The sequence below is a fragment of the Quercus suber genome, unplaced genomic scaffold, assembly GCF_002906115.3.
Source record: "Quercus suber isolate HL8 unplaced genomic scaffold, Cork oak 2.0 scaffold_371, whole genome shotgun sequence".
In the NCBI taxonomy this organism is placed as follows: Eukaryota; Viridiplantae; Streptophyta; class Magnoliopsida; order Fagales; family Fagaceae; genus Quercus; species Quercus suber.
Genome location: NW_027069823.1, coordinates 607,633 through 629,790, shown reverse-complemented (window position 1 = coordinate 629,790; position 22,158 = coordinate 607,633). Strand labels below are relative to the sequence as shown.

At 32.8% G+C, this 22,158-nt stretch overlaps 1 protein-coding gene across 3 annotated transcripts in view; it reads left to right on the top strand.

Moving 5' to 3' along the window:
• Window positions 1–8,135: 8,135 nt before the first annotated feature.
• The window catches only part of LOC112036377 (disease resistance protein RPM1-like), a 69,730-nt gene continuing 55,707 nt past the window's right edge, over window positions 8,136–22,158 (top strand). The window contains exons 1-2 of one of the 3 annotated variants that reach the window (XM_065760530.1): window positions 8,138–8,651; window positions 8,818–8,921. The gene's annotated coding sequence lies outside the window, so the exon portion shown is untranslated. Of the gene's footprint in view, window positions 8,922–22,158 lie in introns of all 3 variants that reach the window. The other 2 variants (XM_065760531.1, XM_065760529.1) reach the window with 2 other exon arrangements.

The window sequence follows — 22,158 nt, the reverse complement described above, 5'->3', positions numbered from 1 at the left end:
ATTTGAGTATAATAGGTCTTTATACCCGGCCCTTCAAATGGCAATCCCTTGTTCGCATTGGCATTCTTAAGCGGACCACCGTGGTATTGGATTATATCAATTTCAGGCATTGTGAACCTGTTCAAGTCAAGTTACTGTGTTAGTTAAATCACATAATCTGAACCATGATTGCATAAAAAACAACTATAAACTCAGCCTTATTGACTTATAAACCTAAATTTTGTCATACTTTTTGTTTCTGATTTGATGCTATGTTATCATACTTTGTTCAATTTAAAAGTGAACACAGTATGTGATTGCTTAATTCAAGAAATTTGAGGACTGTGTCATATACCAATTTCTGCTATTTGCATTGTTAGTATATTCTGCACTTATTTGTGCTAGTCTGCTAGACCATTATAGGAGCAGTTGGTGATTAGTTCTTCGGTATAAGGGTAATGTTAAGTTCTTGGTAGTTCAGAAATTTGACAAGGAAGGAATGAGGATTGAGGAAGAAAATCACAGTTACTTCAAGGGTAACCAACCTCCTAAACAAAGAAGGAAGAACATAGGCACAAACTTGGGTTAATTCTCTAGATAACCTCTAATTGATCATCTTAGCAGCTTATATACAATGCAATCTCTGCTTAACCAATTCCCACCCAAAAGCTAACTAACTAACTAGCTGCATTTCAACTTAATAGCTTAACTGAATAGCTGCATTATTGTAACTAACTGTATTATTGTGCTAACAATACTACCATACAATACAACACATGGTAGCTTCAGTACATACAGCTAGTATCCTAACAGGTAACCAAGAATTCCAATAGGCTATTCCAGTTACAGACCTAAAGACAGATTATTTTATACAGTATTATTTCACAATCTAAACCATTTTATTTAGTTAGTTTCAAAACTAATCTATTAGGCTAGATTTATGATGAGAAGGATCCTCCTGATATGATAAAAAATTCATAAGGTTCCATATATTCTCTCCACATTCGTACATATTCTGTTTTGTTAGATTTCTTTCTCAATTCTTCTTTTTTATGTTGTTTTTAGCTCCAAAAGATTGTACTAACTTTGTATTTAGTACGTTATTTGAAGAATTTACATATTAGGTTACGTAGAGCTAAATGAGATTTTTACCATTTCTTTTTATGGGCAAATAAATACTCAAAAAATTAAGACTACCAACACAAAGTTCTATAAACGTTGCATAATGGAAAATTAACTAAGTTATGTCAACTATCTACAAAATAAATACTCAAACTCTTTAACCCACACCCATAGACTATTACCCAACTACAATGACAATCAAATTATGCAAACCCTTACCTGAGATATGAATTTGATGAGAAGGAAGAGCAGTGAGAGAGGCTGTGTGGTGAGTGAGAGTGAGAGGCAATGTGGTGTGAGAGTTATGGGTGAGTCAGAGTTAGTGAGGGTGAGAGTTAGTGAGGCTGAGAGACTTAGTGAGGATGCTCTATTTTGGGTGAGAAGGTTGTGTGTCTGTGAGCTTGTGTTATATGGGCGTGTTAAGTGTGTGATGTTTTTAATAGTAAGCGCAGTAGAACTCGAGTCTTATAGACTCGAGTTCCTTGAAATCTTTCATTAAATACGGTCTTAAGGTGGAACATGTTATTTCCAACAAAACTTGAGTTTTAAATACTCGATATTCAAAAAACGAGTTTTCAAAACTCGAGATCTAGGTGTGTCATTTTCTCCAGGTCAGCAGTACAAAAAGCAGAAAGCGAGTTTTTGAAAGTCGATTTTTTATTGCAAATCTCGAGTTTTAGAAACTCGAGATGCTAGTTTCCTTTTTTCTTCCGCGCGCCTAACTTACTACATACTTATCCCTTACACTGTTACTCTGCCCATTCCCTCCAAAAAATGATCATAAACATTGTTTCCGGTTGGTAACATATTGAAAATTTAATGGTTCCCCTTCCCTGTTTTTTCCTCTTTCTTATACTATTGCTTCTAACAAATAAATAGCTTCTAGTATGACAATTAGCTTGAAACTAATCAAGAAATTTATAGATATCACTGTGAGTAGCATGAAGCAATAATTGGACAACAAGCACTGTTCAAATTCTAATTTGTAGACAACTCTTTTACTAATGTTAGCATTCACATTACCAAGCTTGTTTATTGTGGACAAGAAAGATGTTTGAGTGCTTAAGTTTTACTTGCCTATGAATTATAGTTGGTAAGCCTGAATGCCTGAATTTCCCCCTTTCACACATTATAGACCTTTTTCTTTTTGCATTTTTTATTACATTTATCTTTTTATTTATATTGCTCTTGTTAATACTGTTAGGCTTAGCTTCAAATGCCAATGTTTCGAGGATTTTCAAGTGCCTGATCGAACAAGACACTGTTCTTTTCTCAACCAACCGGAACAACCCAAATAGTTACTATAATCTTTCAATATTCTCTGTTTTTTCTTCTTTCTTATACTACTGCTTAAAATTAAACTGCTTCTATTTTACCAATTAGCTTGAAACTAATCAATAATGTTATAGATATCATTGTGAGTAGAATGAAGCAATAATTGGACAACAGCCATTACTCAAAATTCTAAGTTTGTAGAAAATTCTTTTACTAATGTTATAATTCACATTACCAATTTTTTTTATTGCAATAGGAAAGACATTTGACTGCTCAAGTTGTACTCGCCTGTGAATTATAGTTGGTAAGCCTGCATTTCCCCTTTCATATATTATATATCATTCTCTTTTTGGCATTTTTCTATTACATTTTATTTTTTTAATTTATATTGCTATTTTTCTTACAGTCAGGCTTCAAATGCCGATGTTTCAAGGATTTTAGAGTGCTCAACCAACCAGAACATTAGTAGTTGTTTCTCCCCTGCATTGCTGCCTTTGTTATTGTATTGTTGTAATTGTGTTATCTTTTCTATATAAAGCATATGAACCTCTTGAACTCATGCTACCCAAAGAGTGATGTTTTAGTTGAATTGTATTTGTTGTCATTAGAGTGGTTTGAGTATGCCAAGTATTTCATTGGCATGTTCACATGTAATGGCTTTGATTGGCTAAAAATTCTATTTAATGACATTTGCATATAATTTCTGAAAGAGTAAACTATACAAAAATGTATATGACATTTGACCTAAAAAGAAAAATATGTATGTGTTTTCTTTATTCATACAAAAAAAAAAACAAATGAAAAAACTTTTATGAACAAGATTCTTTGTTCAGATTGGGGAGTGTCCTCTACTACCTTTAAATACTAAGATTGTGGTGCCACCATTTCTGCTTTGTGTTGTTTTCACTGTTGCTGTGTTGCTGCCTAGTTCATTGCAGGTTCTGTTTTTGATATTTGGTAAGTGTTTTCTGTGTTGCTTCTTATTTTGAACCTCTTGTATTTTGATTCTTGTTTCAATAAATCTAACTCACCCATCTAAATAAAAAAACAAAGTAAAATTTTTTGCCATATGCACTGTTCATAATGATAAAATCTTTAGTCCATGTCTAATCAATAAACTCAGCACAAGTTCAATTAGTATTAAGCACTATAAATTCAGATATGACGTGTCTCCCCAAAAGGCCTTAATATCTTACAACCTGATTTTTGACAACAAAATCCAAATCTTACATTCCAAATCCTGGATTCTGATAAACTATATCTTCCTTGTTTCTTTCTCAAAACTTGTCAATGGATGAGTTCATAAATTAGCTTCTCATTGCCACTGCAGGGTCCTACTTGGAATTTATCTTTTACCCTTACCAAATAAGTGAAATTTAATGTAGTTGTGCTGAAATTTACTTAATACAAATTGCAATGAACATCTTGACAGCTAACAGTATATTTGAATTTTCTAATCCAAGTTGTATCCTTTCAATAGGTATTTACCAAATGATCAAATTTTGGATGTTTTCCTTTGTTCTTCTTGGCCATGAAAGTGTAAACGCTAATGGATGGCAGTGTGTCAAAGAATATATATATATATATATATATAGTATTAAGGCACAATGTGATTTTCTTACAAGAGACACATCAGAATTAATTGAAAGAAATTTGTAGGTAAGTACATACTCGTAGTAAAAAATAGGGGCGAACATGAATATAAAACTGCTATGTTAAATAGAGGGCTATTTAGCTTGGAGTGAGCCACTGATAGGCCCTAATTTAACATCCAACGCAGAGAGTTTGGAAGTTGGAACCAATGGGACCTCCATGGTGCAGACTATTAACACTTTCCAACACATATATGTAACTAGAAGAATGCTTAAATAGTCTTCTAAATGGATTGGTAGTGGGAGAATCATAACAGTATGATTAAGAAATTAATGCCAACGTTAATCTGTATTTAAGAAAACAAAGTATTGTAATATGTAATATAACACATTTAAACAGTGCATTATATTATATTAAATATAGATTTCAAAGATAACTCCAAAAGTATTGGTAGATGGTTGTTAAAGGATGTTATGAAGGGGGATCATGAGCTTAATTCTTATGAAAATCCCAAAACAAGAAATTAAAAAAAAAAAAAAAAAAAAATTCTAAGTTTGGAGCATTTAACATAGCGATTCTTTAGAGTAAGCAGTTTGCCTGAAAATTATAAGTACTCCCTTGGCTGCTACCATTGTATTCAGGATCAGGAAAAAAAAAAGTTTGATTTCTTCTCTCTCCCACAAAAAGTAATGCTACAATTTTACATGAGAAATGTCGAACAATATTTGACAACACAATATGCTAAGGTTCTTAGAAAATATTTTGCTGTACTGATAAAAGAGAAAATCTAATGTCTCTATTGGTAGAGGCTCTTGTGGATGATGTATCTGTTTTCCCATTCTGAACAAAGACGGTTGAGAACATTCCCAATCCCAACAAATAATTATGTTTACAACAGTTTTCTAATTTCTTTTATATATTGATTCTAGAGGGACTTTTAGTATATGATGTATCTGGTTTACATGAGCAATAAATGTTTTTCATTTTCTATAAAATAACCTCCCAATTTTTTATTTTTGTGTATGCAAAAGGGATCTCTTCTAACTATTAAAAAAAAAAATCAGATTAATTACTTATTAAGGAAAATTGATAATCACTCTAAGTAATCATAATGAGCTCCTTTTCAAAGGAAAAAAAAATGGTGGTACGATTGTAGAAAACAATTAATCACTCTATAATGTACTAGCTTGTCACTTTGCCTTGTTCACTGTTGAATGAAACTCTCAAATGTGCTACTAATGAGAACCCAGTATGCATTACTGCTAAAGAGAGAAAGAGGGACAACCTCAGGTACCCAGTTCTTGTATCCCATAAAACAAAGACAAGGACAATAACAAAGCCTTAGTTCCAAAAGCGTGGAGGTTGGCACTTGGCATTTATTCATTTAGTATCACCACTTTCACAAGTCATTTTCACTCAATGTATGTTGGTTACCCATGTTTTCCTCCATGGGTTTTCCTTATCTTCCCTGAAGCATTCAACCTACCGCATTTCATTAGTTCTGTTTATCAATCTGAAACTTCAGTCTCTGTTTCACTCTGATTCTCCTTCCTAAATTTTATGGAACTTGCTCTAGGATTCTACATTGACTAATTCTAAGGTAAATTTGGCAGCTCTTCTATGTGGAAAATTAAAATTTTCTTCTTGCAATTGCACAACTATCTTCTTTCAAGACTATGGACTAGATTCCATGACAACTTGTTGGACGGTTCCATCCATGTCTTGATTAATTTGTACTAGACTTTTCTTCTTTCATGACTCTTGGGTTGCAAGAGTCAAAAGAGTTGGCTGTGCGTGGAATCATGATTTTGAAAGGTAAGCCTGTACCAACTCTTATTGAGTCAGTCTTACCCCACTGAAAAAAGGGTGTCCCTTCCAAGTCAAGCTTGTTGGATGGTGCCATATTTGTCCAGATTAATTGGTACAAGATTTCTTATTGCAAGTTGCACAAATATCTTCTCTACAGACTCTTGACTAGTAAAATGAAAGGTCTGTGACATCATTGTACCTTGAAAGGATGTATCTTCCTGGAAAAACTTGTCACCATGGTGCCATTACTGTCTTGATTAATTAGCTTAAATTTTCTTCTTGAAAATTGCACAAATATCTTCTCTCAAGACAGATGTCAAATTTGTTGCCATAATGTCATATTTCTATTTGCAAGTAGCATAAATATCTTCTTTCAAAGAGACTCGACTGGCAAGAGTCAAGTGTAAGAAATAGATTATATCGCTAAGTCATAATTCATAAAGCTCTTGATACCTCGTGTAATAAATTAAGACAACAAATCAGATAAGGTGAGCTGCATGAATGGTGAGCTACTGATCTCTCCACTTTGTAGATTGAGATAACAAACTAATTAACACCTTTTTTTAAGAGCCAAGAAAAATAATTTTCTAAATTCAGGAAACTCCTTTAATTAGCATTATACCAAATATTATATTACTTAGTAGCATAAATTATTTTTCAGTATGTATACAAACAAGACATTTTTTTTTCCCAAAAAAGAAGAAGACATTTTTAAAAGAATAACTTCTCTCCTGTTAGCATTATATCAAATGTTATTGAGGGTTGGTATTTTCTTTTTATCATTGGTTAATATAATACTCCTAATATTGAAATATTCAACAGTTCTTACTGCTATTTATATAGGATGTACATTCTTTTCTTAAGGGCATATGTTTTTTTTTTCCACTCAATCCTAAATGACATAGATGACTAGTGCAGTTGGGAAGAACATTTTCAAAGACCATAATAGAAATCAGGCAGAAAATTCATCAACTCTTCATTTATTTCTTTTCATTAATAGATAAAAAAAATTACCATCTAATACAGTAAAAAACGACTTTATGAAATTTTCAGGATAAAAAAAAGAACTATATGAAATCTACCAATGTAATATTGGTTATGATTAATTTAGAAGGTGGAGAACATAGGGCCAAAATGGCAAAATACCCCTTACGCCCAAAAGTTCCAGCAAAATGCCCATGTTCTGAAACTATTTATAGATATACCTTTGTTTTGAAACTTAATTTTTTAAAAATCGAGTTTCAATAAAAAACTCGATTTAACGAAAATCGAGTTACTTGCAAAAACTTACATGGAACTCGAGTTCCATGAACTTGAGTTTCATTCAAGGAACTTGAGTTCCATGTAAGTTTTTGCAAGTTTTTTGCCTATAACTCGATTTTCGTTAAATCGAGTTTTTCATTAAAACTCGATTTTTAGAAAATTTGAGTTTAAAATAAAAGCATATCCTTAAATAGTTTCAGAACAGGGGGCAAAATGCTAGAATGTTTGGCTAAAAGGGTTAAAACCCCATTTTGGCCGAGAACATAGTTTGAAAAGTCTATAGCTAGTTGAAAGTTGAAACTCATCAGCTACCAATTGGTTTTGTTAAATCTTTCCCACTAACATTGGTACAATGTTGAATTTTCTACAATGATTGAATGATGAAAGGTTTGACACGCTTTCTCAAGAAAAAACAATTGAAAGGCAGAGGAGAAAACAAATTGAACGGTCCCTCTAGTGGATAACTTTAGAGAATAGAAAAAAATTGGCACAATGTTGAAGATCATTCTTTATAAATATTGACAATTAATACACCAAAAAGAGTGAGTTGATTTAAGGGGACGAAAAATGGTAGAAGAAGACTAAAAATAATATCATAAAGCACTTAAAAAAGACATGTCAATTAAAAAAGTAATAAAAACTATAACTTTGTATGAAATAGAATGAAAGAGCAAAATTAAAAATACACGATTCCTAAATTAATTTGTTAAAAATTCATAAGTAACTTCAAAAATATTTAGGACTAAGGTTTTACGGTCATTGTATGGTTGGGGAAGGTGTTTAACTATACAAAACGAAGGATTAGCCGATTAGGAGCCTTCTAGTAAGGGAAGAATATTCTCAGTGGGTAGTAAGGGGAGAAAAAAAATTAAGAGAATCAAGGTCATAATTTGATTGTTTTCATTATTAGATTAAAGGATCACCAACTGACACAGTGATGGAACTTAATGAAAAATTTACTAATGTAAGATTTGATTTTGATTGAGAATTTGGCAGGTGGGGAACATTGTGTTAAACTCATTGGCAATCAATTTACTAATGTAGTGCCTTCACTTCACTCCCAGTCCTAGCAATCAATTGATCTTGTCCATATCCGCCTGGCGACAATGTGAAAGAGGGGGTAAGATCCCCTCCCATTTAAAATCCTCCATTTTTCTCCTGTTTTTGTCTAGATGAGTGACAATTGGCAAGTAACACATCCAAAGGTTAAAAAACACCCACCTCAACTTTGAATTTTCTCTTTGCTTTCTGATCTTTCTTTCTCTATTTCTTTCCGTCTCTCTCTGCCCCTTTCTCTAAGTTTTTGCCCCTCTCTCTCTCTCTCCAACATCGCCACAGTAGCATGAGAATCAAAAGCACAAAAATCATAACTTGCTAGAGAAAAAGGGAAAAAGCAAACAATAGATGAGGAAATCCCTTCAGGCCATCACCAGGTCCTCTTGCTCTATTCCTTTCAATGACTCTAGTGGCCTTAGAATCAACTTAAAAAGCTCAAGAACTCAGACCCTTTTTGGTACAAGCCATGGCTTCCTTCTTTCAGTCTTGCCTTGAAGAAAGCGTGAAGAAGAAAGAGGCTGAGAACCCAGTTTTTTATTCCAAAACTTGGTGTCGTGGGTTCAGATCTTTCTCATTTGATATTTTGCTATTAGTTTTTCTTTGATTTTGTAGTGTTTGATGTTAATTGTTATGTTTTACTTTGTGGGTTTTGGGAAATATATAATGGGTATTCATCAAAACAAAAACAAAAACAAAAACTGAAATGAGTTTGTGGTGAAGGTATTCTTGAGGTGCAAGCGTTGTTCAAAAGACTTGGTGTGTAGAGAGCCGGAAAGAAAGAGAGAAAGAAAGACCCAAAAACAAAGAGAAAATTCATAGTTGAGGTGGGTGTTTAATTTGATATTTTTACATGTGATGGCCCCTTTGCTTGTGGTAGCTTCACAAGAATTTTTTTGTTGGAGGATGATCTACTTTATGATTTTGCAAAATAAAATTGTTATGATGTTTCAACTTTCAACTATGAGTCTCTTCTGAGTTTTTTATTTTATTATAAAGAATTAGGGGAACTTTAGAAAATTAGAAAGGGAAGAAACAGAGCATCAGGGTTATAATTTGATTTTTTTTAAATAATAATAATAATAATAATAATAATAATAGTAGGTGAAGTTGAGAGAAACTCAAATTAGAATTTCAAATTAAGCATGCATTATATAAACCTATATATATATATATATATATATAATTGTTACTATTAATAGTCAGTTTTATATTTTGTTAACTCTTTAAAAAACTTTGTAAGGATATTATTAGGTATAAAATGTAAATTGTCCAATTTTTTTAATTTATTGTGAAGCACTTTTTTGTACGATTCATTTATTCTAAGCTCTTTGATGAATATTTATGACGTGGTTTTACATTTAATTCTAAAATTAATAAATAAAATTCTTTGAGAATAAATAATTTAAGACATATGGCGCAAAATTGAAACTCTAATTTGAAATTCTAATTTGAGTTTCTCTCAACTTCACCTACTATTATTATTATTATTATTATTATTATTATTTAAAAAAAATCAAATTATAACCCTGATGCTCTGTTTCTTCCCTTTCTAATTTTCTAAAGTTCCCCTAATTCTTTATAATAAAATAAAAAACTCAGAAGAGACTCATAGTTGAAAGTTGAAACATCATAACAATTTTATTTTGCAAAATCATAAAGTAGATNAGAAATGTAAACAAAGAAAGTAGGGGATAATGGCGAGTCCATGAACCCCAAGGATGAGAATAAGGAAATTGGGCCAGGGAAGCCCAATTGAGTTAGTAAATACCCATGGGATACAGAGTTAGTAAATGGACCGAGGAAGTCCAAAGGAAGTGAATGAGCCGGATAGGCCCAAGTGAAAAGAAAGGGACACTGGAGCCCATAAGTGAGAACACCAATGGCCATATTAAGCCACTAGGGGAAAGAAAGGAACGGTAGGCCTGCAAAGAGGCCCAGCAGGAACAAATCACCGCGGTAGGAAAGGCCAAGTAATGCGATAGGAAGCCAAGGCAATTAAAAAATTGGGTTGAAGGGAACGCAAAGCCCAGTATGCGGTAAAGCCCAAACCCTATGGGAGTTGGAAATTAGAATAGCAGCTCGTGAAAAGTCAGAAACGGACGACAGGCAATACAAGCAAAGTCTCCAATCCACGGCAGATGCATGAACAGTAGGCAGATTTCAGACATATGCACGCGCATGGCCCAGGCACCACCAGCCTGCACCTAGTCAATACGGGACGTTGTGGGGTCGTGGGTCATAGGTAAGAGGGCATGGTTTGGAGGTGGGGAGAGGGGAAGACCTGTTTTGAGGTTCCTGCTCAAGCTCTTTTGGGGGATACGTCCTACTAGGATGACATACCACCCAAAAGAGGCAAGGCTGAGTTGGAACCAATAGGTGCATGCCATAAGGGATAGAGAGAGAGAGAGAAACATCACCGCCGCGACAGACTAACAGACAAAAAAGCAGTCTTTGTCTGTAACAGGGGAACTCGCAGACGGAACAGTGATGGTCAGCAAGTACGCCTAGACCAGACAAAGGTGGTTAAGGAGTAGAATAGTAAAATTCGGTCGCGGCGGGCACAATAAGAAGGAAGCCTCTGCCGTGTACAGGAACAACAACAGGGGGAATAGAGCAATACAACACAAGGTAAAGAAAAAGACTCTGAAACATACTTAGAAAAACAGGGGAACACAATACTAAAAACTACAATTGTGGAAATCACTAAGGAAAGACTAGAAAAAGAGAAAGATAGAAAGAAAAGAGCAAGTGTTAGAGGCATGCACCGATAGGCCCCTTCCTTTCTCTCCCTCTCAAATTCCTGCTCTCTTATATAATCGTCCTGGGCATTGTCCATTCAGGTCCGCCTCCCTCAAACCCATTAATTTCCACGGCAGGAATTCTTTTCCTCGGAAGTTAATCGTGTTGAGAAGAGGCGTTCTTCCTCCCTAACCTTGCCCCTGCGGACCAAACTCGGCTTATTTCTTTTATTCGTTGATTAATCTTTATTACCATTTGCCCTTACTATTTTATTTGTTAAAATTGTTCATATTATTGTGATTATGGATCATTTGGTCATTCACTATTAAAAGAACTATCTGGTCATTCCAGAATACATTGCTCTATTTTTTGTCAATTATGTCTACCTACTGCAAGCCCCTCTGAAACAGCTTTACCTACCGCAAGTATTCTCCTGGCAGACAAGGCCTAGTTTATGCACAACCCGGCCAAGTTAAGTTCCAATTGGACCGGTCTCGACTCCCGCAACGCAGAACACTTGGGCCTACAACCGTAAAGGGGCAGCCCAGCCCAACACGGTAAAAAAGGCCCCTACACTTAGCAATATAAGAAAACTATGATCACTTCTAAAACTTTCGAAACATGTTTATGCCTACTGTTATACATGTCCACATGAATTATGAATGGTGCAATCATTATTTTAAAAACTGGACCGAACTAACCGGTCTGACCAGTTCAACTAGGAACCGGATACCATTTCAGTCTTGTAAAAACCAATAAAACCGAGAAAAACTAGCCAAAAAATTAGGAACCGAAGGCAAATCCAATTTTGCCTCCAGTCTAGTTTTTAAAACCATGGGTGCAATAGCCAATTAGTGGCAATCATAGGACACCACTCTAGATCATGCATAATTGATAATTGTTGCTTTAATTTTGAATAAATATATAACTGTAAGGAAAATGTTAATAGATACCCTAAGGGCATTAGTTTAGAAAATATTTTTAAAAACTTTTTATGCAAAAATAAAAAATAATTAAGAAAAAACTGATTTTTTTTTTTTTGTAACTTTTTATATTTCCCATGAAAATAGAATTAAAACTTTCTTAAAATTGTCAATTAACAAATGTTACAAGAGCAATTTTCTGTAATTATATTACAGTGACTTTTTATATATTATTTTTTGAATGTCATCATCTGTATTGCTAAACAAGGTCGTATGTCTTCAGTGTATATCTGCCAAAAACCCAAATTAAGTACTTCATCTATTTCCATATTTTGTAAAGGACAATATATATGTTTATTGTACTCCGAAAAAAGAATAATAAATGTGTATGATCTTATTGACCCTTGTTCCTTATTGAAAACGTCGACTGAACTGTTGGAACTAGGGGTGGCAAATGGGTGGGTTGGGTCATAAATGGGTTGGGTGTGTAATTACTCATTTATCCATTTATGACCTGTTTATATATAAATTAATTATCCATTACCAACCTAACCCATTTAATTAGTAACCCACCCATTTAACCCAATATGACTCAAATACCTCTAAAACTACTTGAATACCCTCTTGACCTCCAAAATTACTAAAATACCCTTAAATACCTATAATGATATAAATAACCCTACACTTCCAAAATTACCAATATACCCTTGGACATCCAAAATTATTCCCAAAATCTCTAAAATGAGCAAAATACCCATGAAACCTCTAAAATGACCAAAATACCCCCGATATCTCTAAAATCACCATATATGCTTAAAACCCACTAAAATGACCAAAATACCTCCAAAATCTCTAAAATGACCAAAAATACCCCATAAAACCTAAAAAATGACAAAATACCCCCGAAACCTAAAAATGACCAAAATACTTCCAAAACCCAAAAAATGAACAAAATACCCCTGAAACTCAAAAAATGACCAAAATACTCCCGAAACCTAAAAATTACTAAAATACTTCCAAAACCCAAAAAATGACCAAAATACCCCCATATTTTGGTCATTTTTTAGGTTTTGGGGGTATTTCAATCATTTTTTAAGTTTCAAAGGTATTTCAGTCATCTTTTAGGTTTAAAGGGTATTTTGGTAATTTTAGGTTTCGGGGGGGTATTTTGGTCATTTCTTAGGTTTCAAGAGTGTTTCGGTAATTTTTTAGGTTTAAGGGGTATTTTGGTAATTTTTAGGTTTTAGGGGTATTTTTGTCATTTTATAAGTTTTAGGGGGTATTTCAGTCATTTTATAGGTTAAAGGGGTATTTTGGTAATTTTTTGGTTTCATGAGTATTTTGGTTATTTTTTAAGTTTCGAGGGTATTTTGGTAATTTTATGGTTTTAGGGGTATTTTTGTCATTTTTAGATTTCATGGGATATTTTGATTATTTTTTAAGTTTTGGGAATATTTCGGTCATTTTCTAGAAATTTAGATTTTGTGTTGTTTATTTAAATTTTAGATGGATTTTAGTGCGTATTAGTGAGTTTATCCATTAAGACCCATATAATTAAATAACTTAATGGGTCTTTACTTATTTAGCCCAAATATTCAAATGGGTTAGGTTATGACTTATCCAAATTAGGCAGGTAATGAGTAGGTTCATAAATATGGATAAAAATTGTCACCCCTACCAACAACACAAAGAGACCAATATCTTAGACACCAAAACAAAACTATACAACTAACTCTAGCTATACATAGCAAAGGACTAGGGAGCTAATAACATGACCAGCATAGAGACAGCAGAACAGTTAAAACCAAGACACATATCAGGCATATTACAAGTTTTGAACAACAAAATTTTGACATTACACAGAGCTTAGTTGAGGCTTAATTGAGGGTTGCTGTAGAATTTATTCCCCATTTGTAACAGAGAAGCTTAGTGAAGTTACTATCAAGAAAATAATGGCCTAGAAGATTTAGGGTGCGTTTGGGTTAGGATTAAAAATTAAAATTATTTCACTATTTAGCTTATTTTTGCTATTATTCATGGGTTCTACTATACTTTTTGGTACTATTCATGGGCCCCACTGTACTATTTCAACTAATTTTTACATTTATCTACAGTACTTTCAGCAATAATTTTTCAGTTTCAACAAAATAAGTGATATCCAAACACATGCTCAATATCAGTTGCTTAATCCACTTACAGCAACTATAAATAGGAACCAAGGGGTTCCACTTGAGTGTGTCGTAAGCACCAAGAGTGATTAGAGTGGTGTGAACTGTGAAGAAAAGTCTGAAGGAAAAGCCTTCTAGCGTCAGTAGTTGTCTAAAGAAGTGAGGTGTGTGCAAGGATATCTATGTGAGTTAATGTGTGTCTTGTAAAAAGTCAAGCGGGTCCCATTACACGGTTAAGTTGGTACTATTGCTTCAAAAGGCAGCTTTTAACTTCTTCTTTTTTCAAGCTACTTTTACTCAAAAAAATTTTAATTTCAACAAAATCAGCAATTCCCAAAATAGACTAGTGTGACTTGTGTCTTGCAAAGTTTATTGTCAACTTGTCAATATTTTGAATCAAAATTTTTCTTTTAATATCTTTAGCACATGTTGTCCTTAGTTTTGTTCAACAATATGGTATTAAAGCTTCCGCTAGTTTAACAGGATATCCAGCTTCTTATAGCGAAAGGGCAGACAAATAGGTGGTCTTTGCTCTCAATACACCCCCTACAGAATACACACAAAGTATCACCAGTATATCCCATTTAGCTAGCCTGTCCCTATAGTTGGTAATTTGTTTTTAATTGCCAACCATCCTGCGAAACTATGTCTTGGAATAACTAGCTGAAACCAAAGATTCTTCCACGAATCCACCTCCAACTCTTTTTACTCTAATTTCATTATAGGTTGCAGCACAAGAGTAGCAGCCAGAGCTTGTTGTCAAAAAGGTAACCAAGTCATCTGACTTGGTAGGCTTCTAAATCCAAACTTTGTCCCTCAAAACAGACTATACTTTTGCTTCGGGCTTGCTGGCTGTAACATAAATCACCCCAAATTCTAATGGGATGCCAATTGTCATGCCATAAGGATAGGGTCTATTCATACCCTACTTCAAATTTAATGAACTTCATAGCCAGATCCCTTAATTTTCGGATGGCTCTCCAACCCAAGTGCACACTTATGGGACTTTTAACAGTCCATAGACACCTAATTATCACTGAAATATTTATTACTTTCAACTCTTGACCCTTAAGTGAGCCACCCAACAAAAAGGCAGGAACCTAGCACACAAAGATAAAGAGAAGAAAATATTTATATCAAAAAAAAAAAAAAAAAAAAAAAAATCCTTCATGGAATAAACATAATAAACCCATAAAGAATTAATAGAACAAAGAAATAGAGAGAGATTAAGGTTATGTTTGATAACAGTTTTTGTTTTCTATTTTCAAAAACTTGTTTTTGAAAATATAAAGAAAAAACGATTTTCTTGTATTTTTAAAATCAAAAACGTGTTTGGTTAGTTGAAATTAAAAAATAAAAAATTGAAGGAAAAAAAAAAGAAAATACTAAAATATGCTGTTACTAGGATTTAGACTCTAATGCTAACTCATTAAATAAGACAGATTCATTAAATTAAATGTGTATTTTCATTGACTTTTGAAAATTAGAAACTGAAAACAACATTTTGCATGTTTTCAATTTCCTTCATAAATGAGTTTTGAGAACAATTTTTGTTTTCTGTCCATTTTGGGTTGCCAAATTATTTTTTATTTTCCAAAATAGAAATTTGTTTTCGAAAACAAAAAATAAGGGAAAAAACAGTTACCAAACATACCCTTACCTTCTCTAAAAGCGTCGCTTTTGTTAGCCTCAACCATGGCTTTGTGCACAGAGAACCCTAAGAACCAAGAATTGGTTGGAACTTAAAACTCACCTCAACCAAGAAAAATGACTTCGTATAAATTTACTCATATGCCCTTATTAAAAAATGATGCCCAATAAAGAAAAGAAAACAACCAATTGGAAAAAAAAACAATCACCCAAGTTTATTAGAAAAGAAAAATCATGCCCAGGAAAAAAAAAAGTAAAAAAAAAAAAAAATCACATCTAGTTAAACTCAAGAAAAATAAAAGGAGAAGAAGAAGAAGAAGAGAAAAAGGCCCTACTGTATTGACCAAACCAAAAATACAAAAATACAAAACAAAAAAAAAAAAAAAAAAGAAGGAAAAGAAAAAGAAAAAGTGAGAGAGTTTAGAGTTATATCACACCCAGGAGAAAGAAAAACAACAAAGAAACAATTAGCACATGAGAAGGAGTAGTAGTTTTGTCATTTGACTACAATTACATTTCTCCCCCCACTCCCCTATTTTCTCCCTAAATTGGGGAGATAGCATTTTGGTGAGTCCGAGGAGAAAACACCCAAGCCCCACCAATTTAGCCCTCTCTCTTCTCACTAGTCAAACACTCACAAAAACTATTTTCTCTCCACTTTTCTCTCTTTCATTTTCCATCATCCCTAAAATTTCCCAAACCATGCAAACTCTTAGTGTCTTCAAGATGATGGTGAATTGAGAAAGTAGATGAAGAAACCCTAAATGCATGAGGGGAATTTTTGTTTTCAATAAACTATAATGATCCCTTATATACTTTTGCAAGTAGGGTTTGAATTTCAAGGTCTAAGTCAACTTAACGGGCTTGACTAAAGATTTAGACTCGTGAAACTTAATCAATCGAGACTCCATTGAAAATTTGTCAAGACACAACTTGATCAATCGAAGGTGAGTTAAGCTATGTATCGACAACATAGTAACTTCCCATTTCTTGAGCTAATTCTGAGACTTTGTAGTGACTAGTGATCTTGAAAATACAACTATTTGATAACATAGATGCTTGTGCAACGTGCGCCAATTTATCAAAATGATGAATTTAAAATTTTCCTTTGAGAATCCTAAAGAACTGTCTTTTGTCTTGTACTGTATTTTGGAAGCACTACCTTAAGTGCGTGTTCTTCTTCTTCCCGCATAAAGAGATTCAATAAAATACTCCCTCCTAGATTATTTGTCATCTATTCCATTTTGAGATGTCTCAATATATTGTCCTGTTTCTAAAAATAAAAGTCATTAATTTACTAATCTTCTTATTATACCCCTATTTTATTTTCAAAACTATTTGAAAAGAAAACTAACAAATATTTAAAAAATTAGTCTAATTGGGGCGACTTTTTAGTTGCCTCAGTAAGAATAAATCTTTTTTTTTTTTAATTGATAAATTTATTTAAGAATAGTTTTGTAAACTTATACATTTTTATAAAGTAGACAAAACAATAAATAATGTTCTCTTAAAAAGTTTGGCTTTTCAAATAGAACAAACAAATTGAGAGTCTGAGACGGAGGGAATACTAACTTTTTTTAGGTAATAAAATAAATTTTTTTTTTTGAGGAAATGGCAATAAAATTCTAATTAATACACATTAATCATGATGATAACCTAAAAATATAATTCAATTAAATAACTATTAAGACACGTTGCGTTTGTCAGAACAATGTATAACATGTACCCCCTCTTGCAAGTTGGCAAGTGGGCATGTTGCATGCTCTCCTTTCATGGTGCCGATAATGTGAATGTGTCCCATTGTAATTTTTTTTTTTTTTTTTTTTTTAGCGCACATGGTTCAAAAAAATATGAATAATGTGAATGTGTCCCATTGTAATTTTTTTTTTTTTTTTTTTTTAGCGCACATGGTTCAAAAAAATATGATTTCTATTCAAGCCATAATAAGTGCCCGTTTGTCTGCACTTTTCAAGTCCAAAAAGTGCTTTTTAAAACCAAATATATAATATATGCGTTTGGTAAACCATATTATATATTGAGAGGCTGTCTCCAGTATTACCAAATTGGCCAAATATTTTATTGAAAATCCAATTTTGCCCTTTGATAAATTAAGGTCTGTAGCTCACCTCACAGATTCCTCTCATCTTATCTTCAGAACAAGCCTCTCCGTGCTGCTTCTTCTTCTTCTCTTCTCTATTTTTTTTTTTGTTTTTTTGTTTTTTTTTTATTTACGTCTTACATATCTAATCTCAAAAAACCCTCTTGCTTTGCTTCACATTGGCTGGTAAAAAAAGAGCTCAAACACAAGGGACTCAAAGCTCAAAAGACAGTCACATATACATAAAACACAAAAGTCTCAAAACACACTGAAAATCACACACACAACAATGGAGTGTACTTGGCCTGAGAGCTTACCTTCTAGCAAGAAAAAGGGAATAGAAGAGCTTGTTCAAGGCCATGATATTGCAAATCAACTACTTTGCTTAATAAGTAAGCTGGAGACAACAACAACAACAAGGCAGCCCTGGCTGAAGATCTTGTTCTGAAAATCTTGAAGTCCTTTACTAATATGTGGTGGAGTGTGTGGGGCTTTGTATGGAGGAAAGTAAAAGAAAAGGAAAATAAGAAGATGAGAAAGAAGTGAACGAGTGGATGAGGAAAAAGTGAAATAATAAAGTTTAAAAGAGTTTTTGGGTTTGGGTAAAGCAACGTGGAAGAAAATACAGAGAGTGGGAACACAAATTATTTCACAATTTTTTTTTTCACAACTGTGATGTTAATAAAATTTTATTTTACAAAGATTAATTTTAAATTAGTATTGTAAAAATATTGTGACAATTTATTATATCTCTAAATTTTTTAAATTAGTATTATTTTTCTTTAGGAAAAAAAAAAGGTACTATTAACAGAATATTTTTATAACAATTTCATAATAAAGTTTACATAGCAAGTTGTTATTAGTTCTCATGCAGACCTACTAGTGGCATTTTTTTTTCCTACCATTAACAACTTGTCATATAGACTTTATTGTGAAATTTTTGTGAAAATATTGTGTCCAGAACTTGTATTAAGAGAGGTAATTAAAACAAAGAATTCTCTTTATAAATACATTATCCTTTTTGGTAATTTACCTCTCAAACTGCCACTTTTATAAATGTTAACCAAACACTCAGCTTTTTCCAAAATCATTTTTTAACAACTTTTACCAAACACTCAACTTTTACATTTCATACCTGGCTTTTTGAAAAACCCCACTTTTTCAAAAAGTGCAGTTTCAAAAAGTTGAATCAAACTCTTTAGGGAAAAAATTTATAAATGACTTAATAAGGGTATTGGTTTAGAACATTTTTTTTTATAAGATAAAAAAAGGTAATTGTTTTTTTAACAATTTTTTTATAATTTTTTTTTATTTTTTATAAAAGTAATATAAAAACTTTTCTAAAATAACATATTAACTAATATCTTAAAGGCACCCATAAACCAAACCTGTAAACAAATGAAAAAAAAGTTAATAGATATAGTTTGTTTACCAAGTAATTAAAAAACCAATGGCCAGGCCAAAGGAAGAAAGCTCCTAGGATTTACCTCCGACCAATAATTTAATTACATGACCACGTGCAATTCAAATCTGATTGGATTCTTCTATTATAAATTTTGCTAACATAAACTTTCTGCTAGCAACTTTAAGAACCACTTCTAAAATTTCATAGTAGTGTTGATATTGTGGCTTTAACTTGATTACCAATCTTAGCAATACCAGTTTCATATTCAGCACCAATTTAGCAATACCAGTTTCATATTCAACACCAATTGCTATTCCTTTACCCTAAAGCAATGGCACAATCTGGCCTTTATATTTTTTTTCCTTTTCTCCCTCAAACATCCTTAGCCATAGATGTGATCTCTTGCAAAGCAAAATAAATCTTTGGGACTCTATTTCTAAGCCTTGAGCATAAAAGAAAACTCCATTTTAAGTGAATTTTGTAATGTAAGATGTCATGGTCTTTTGCAAGATTAGCTTTAGACATGCATGTACTTTATGTGGGGAATAACTATCATTCATTTATGGTCAGGTTGAAATTGCTGCTTTCTCTACTTAAGGAGAAACAGAATTGCCACTTAAAGAGCAGAATTGGAATTTAAAGAGCAGGTACTTACATATTTCTGATACTTTTTATTGGGACTACCCCGAAATGTTTATTCTGTTTTATTTGTTCTTAGCATGGTAATCGAGCCCATTTCATTACTAATTTTCTTGAATTGTTAGTAAAGAACTTGAGCCGAAATTGCAAAATTTCTTATAATAATCTGATTTAAAAATGATCATAAAGACCGTGACAATGGATATTTCTTCTTTTGCATCTTTTGGCTTATTGCATTATTAATTGTTACATTTGAAATTCTTCCTTACTCAATTTAGTGGGCACCTTAGGATAGAATCACTTTAATGGGCAAGGTTAGATAGTTCAAATAATTATAATTCTAACTTTCTTCCACTGCTGCTATTTTAAAATATTTGTCAAATTATTGATTCTACTAAAAGCTTAAGCTAATAGGAGACGGTGAATTTATTCATTTAATCTAACAATATTAATGGATAAATATATAAAATGTATATTCCTAGTAAACAACCAATGTATCAAACTCAGGTTACTAATCAATTACACACTTCTCTACATATTTTCACCACCAAAATGAATTCCCAGATTTTTTCTCATGGTCTATAGTTTTTCTTGTTTCTTTGTTTGTCACAACCTTGGTTTTCGTGAAGCTTCTAGTGTCTTTATGTACTGATCTGATGATCAGTACTCAAGTTGTAGTACCAAAATATGTTCAGCTGCGAGGAGATCACAGAAGTGGGTTATCCATTCTGGGGAGCTGGCCAAGCTGATGCTTGTGGCGATCCTCAGATCTCACCTGTGCGAAAAGTACTTTACCACCATAGACATTATGAACATGAAGTACAGGGATTTTTAGAAATGGTTGACAACATTAATGGAATTTGTTCGCCCAACTTTGTGAATAGCAAACTCTATTCCAAGCTTTTCCACAGCGTCACACTCTTACAAAATCTTACCATAAAAATTGACGTGGCAAGCTTCCAAATCCAAACTTTGTCCTTCAAAAGTCAAAACAAACTACTTTTGCTTCAGGCTTGCTGGCTGCATAAATCACTCAATATCCAAATTCTAATGAAAGGGTACCAATAGGATGCCAATTGTCATGCCATAAGAATATGGTCTTCCCATCCCATACTTCAAATTTAATGAAGCTCATAGCCAGATCCCTTAATTTTAGGTGCACACCATTGGGACTTTAACAGTCCATAGACACCTGCCTTTCAGCAGGTTGGAATCCTTCTCTCTTGGAAGGTAAACGTTTTCCCAGGATACATTAATGCCCCCTTTACTAGTGCTTTGGCATGACAAAAATGAAATGGTTGAATACGTCTGTAATTATAATAATTTTGGCAAGCTTTCTCTAAAGTCTTAATAATCTTTTTTGGCAAGATTCCATAGATGTGTACATGACAATTGACATGACACATTACATTAATAATTAAATTGTTATGTTCTCATCACTATCACTGAAATAGTTATTACTTTTTATCCTTGACCCTTAAGTGAGCCACTCCAAAAACCCAGGAACCTAGTACACAGTGATAGAGAGAGATTGAAGAAAATATTTACAAAAAAAAAAAACCTTCATGGAATTAACATAATAACCCCATAAAGCATTTAACAGAACAGAGAAATTTACCTTCTTTAAAAGCATTGCTTTTGTTGGCCTCAGCGGTGGCTCTGTGCACAGAGAGCCCTAAGAACCACGAATTGGTTGGAACTTAAAAGTTAAAACACACCTAAACATAAAAACAAACTCCAATACTTGAAAGGATGAGAAAAATGTAAGAAACGAATTTTTGAGTTCATTTTTCTCATTAACCAAACTGGGAATGAGAGGATGATATTTTATTTTTTAATACTTTTATCTTATTGGGATATTGACCTTGTAAAGGCTGAGTTTCAAGTTGGGTTGAGTCCTTGTTTTCCCCCTTTTTGTTTGAGAAAGCTTGAGCTCAATTAAGTCTAGACTTTTTTTTCCAAGATTTTTTAATTTTAGATGATAAAAACTTATATCTTATACCTATTGAATTTGTAATTCATATTAGTGTTACATTTTTTAATTAATAAGCTTGATTATAATAGTTATATACCTATTTATTATAATTTATATTTAAGTAAGTTTCTTGAACGTTGAACAATTAACTTACTCCAAGTTGGTATCTTATTTGTACTCTTTTATATGCCTATTATTTTTCATATACAAACAGTTTGTTCAAGGGCTTAATTTTAATCTCTTACATAAACTACTTATCAATATGTGTGTATATATATATATAACGTACCCTGATTGCAAAAAGAAGATGCAGTAGCATAATCCTAAAGCCACAGATAAGCTCTACCATTGAAAGTATCAAAGAGATTGTGTTCAGAAATTTTCCAAACCAGCGGGTTAGTAACTAATTCTAAGACAACTCTTAAGTAAGACTGAAATTGAAAAATTCAAGCAAATAATAATCC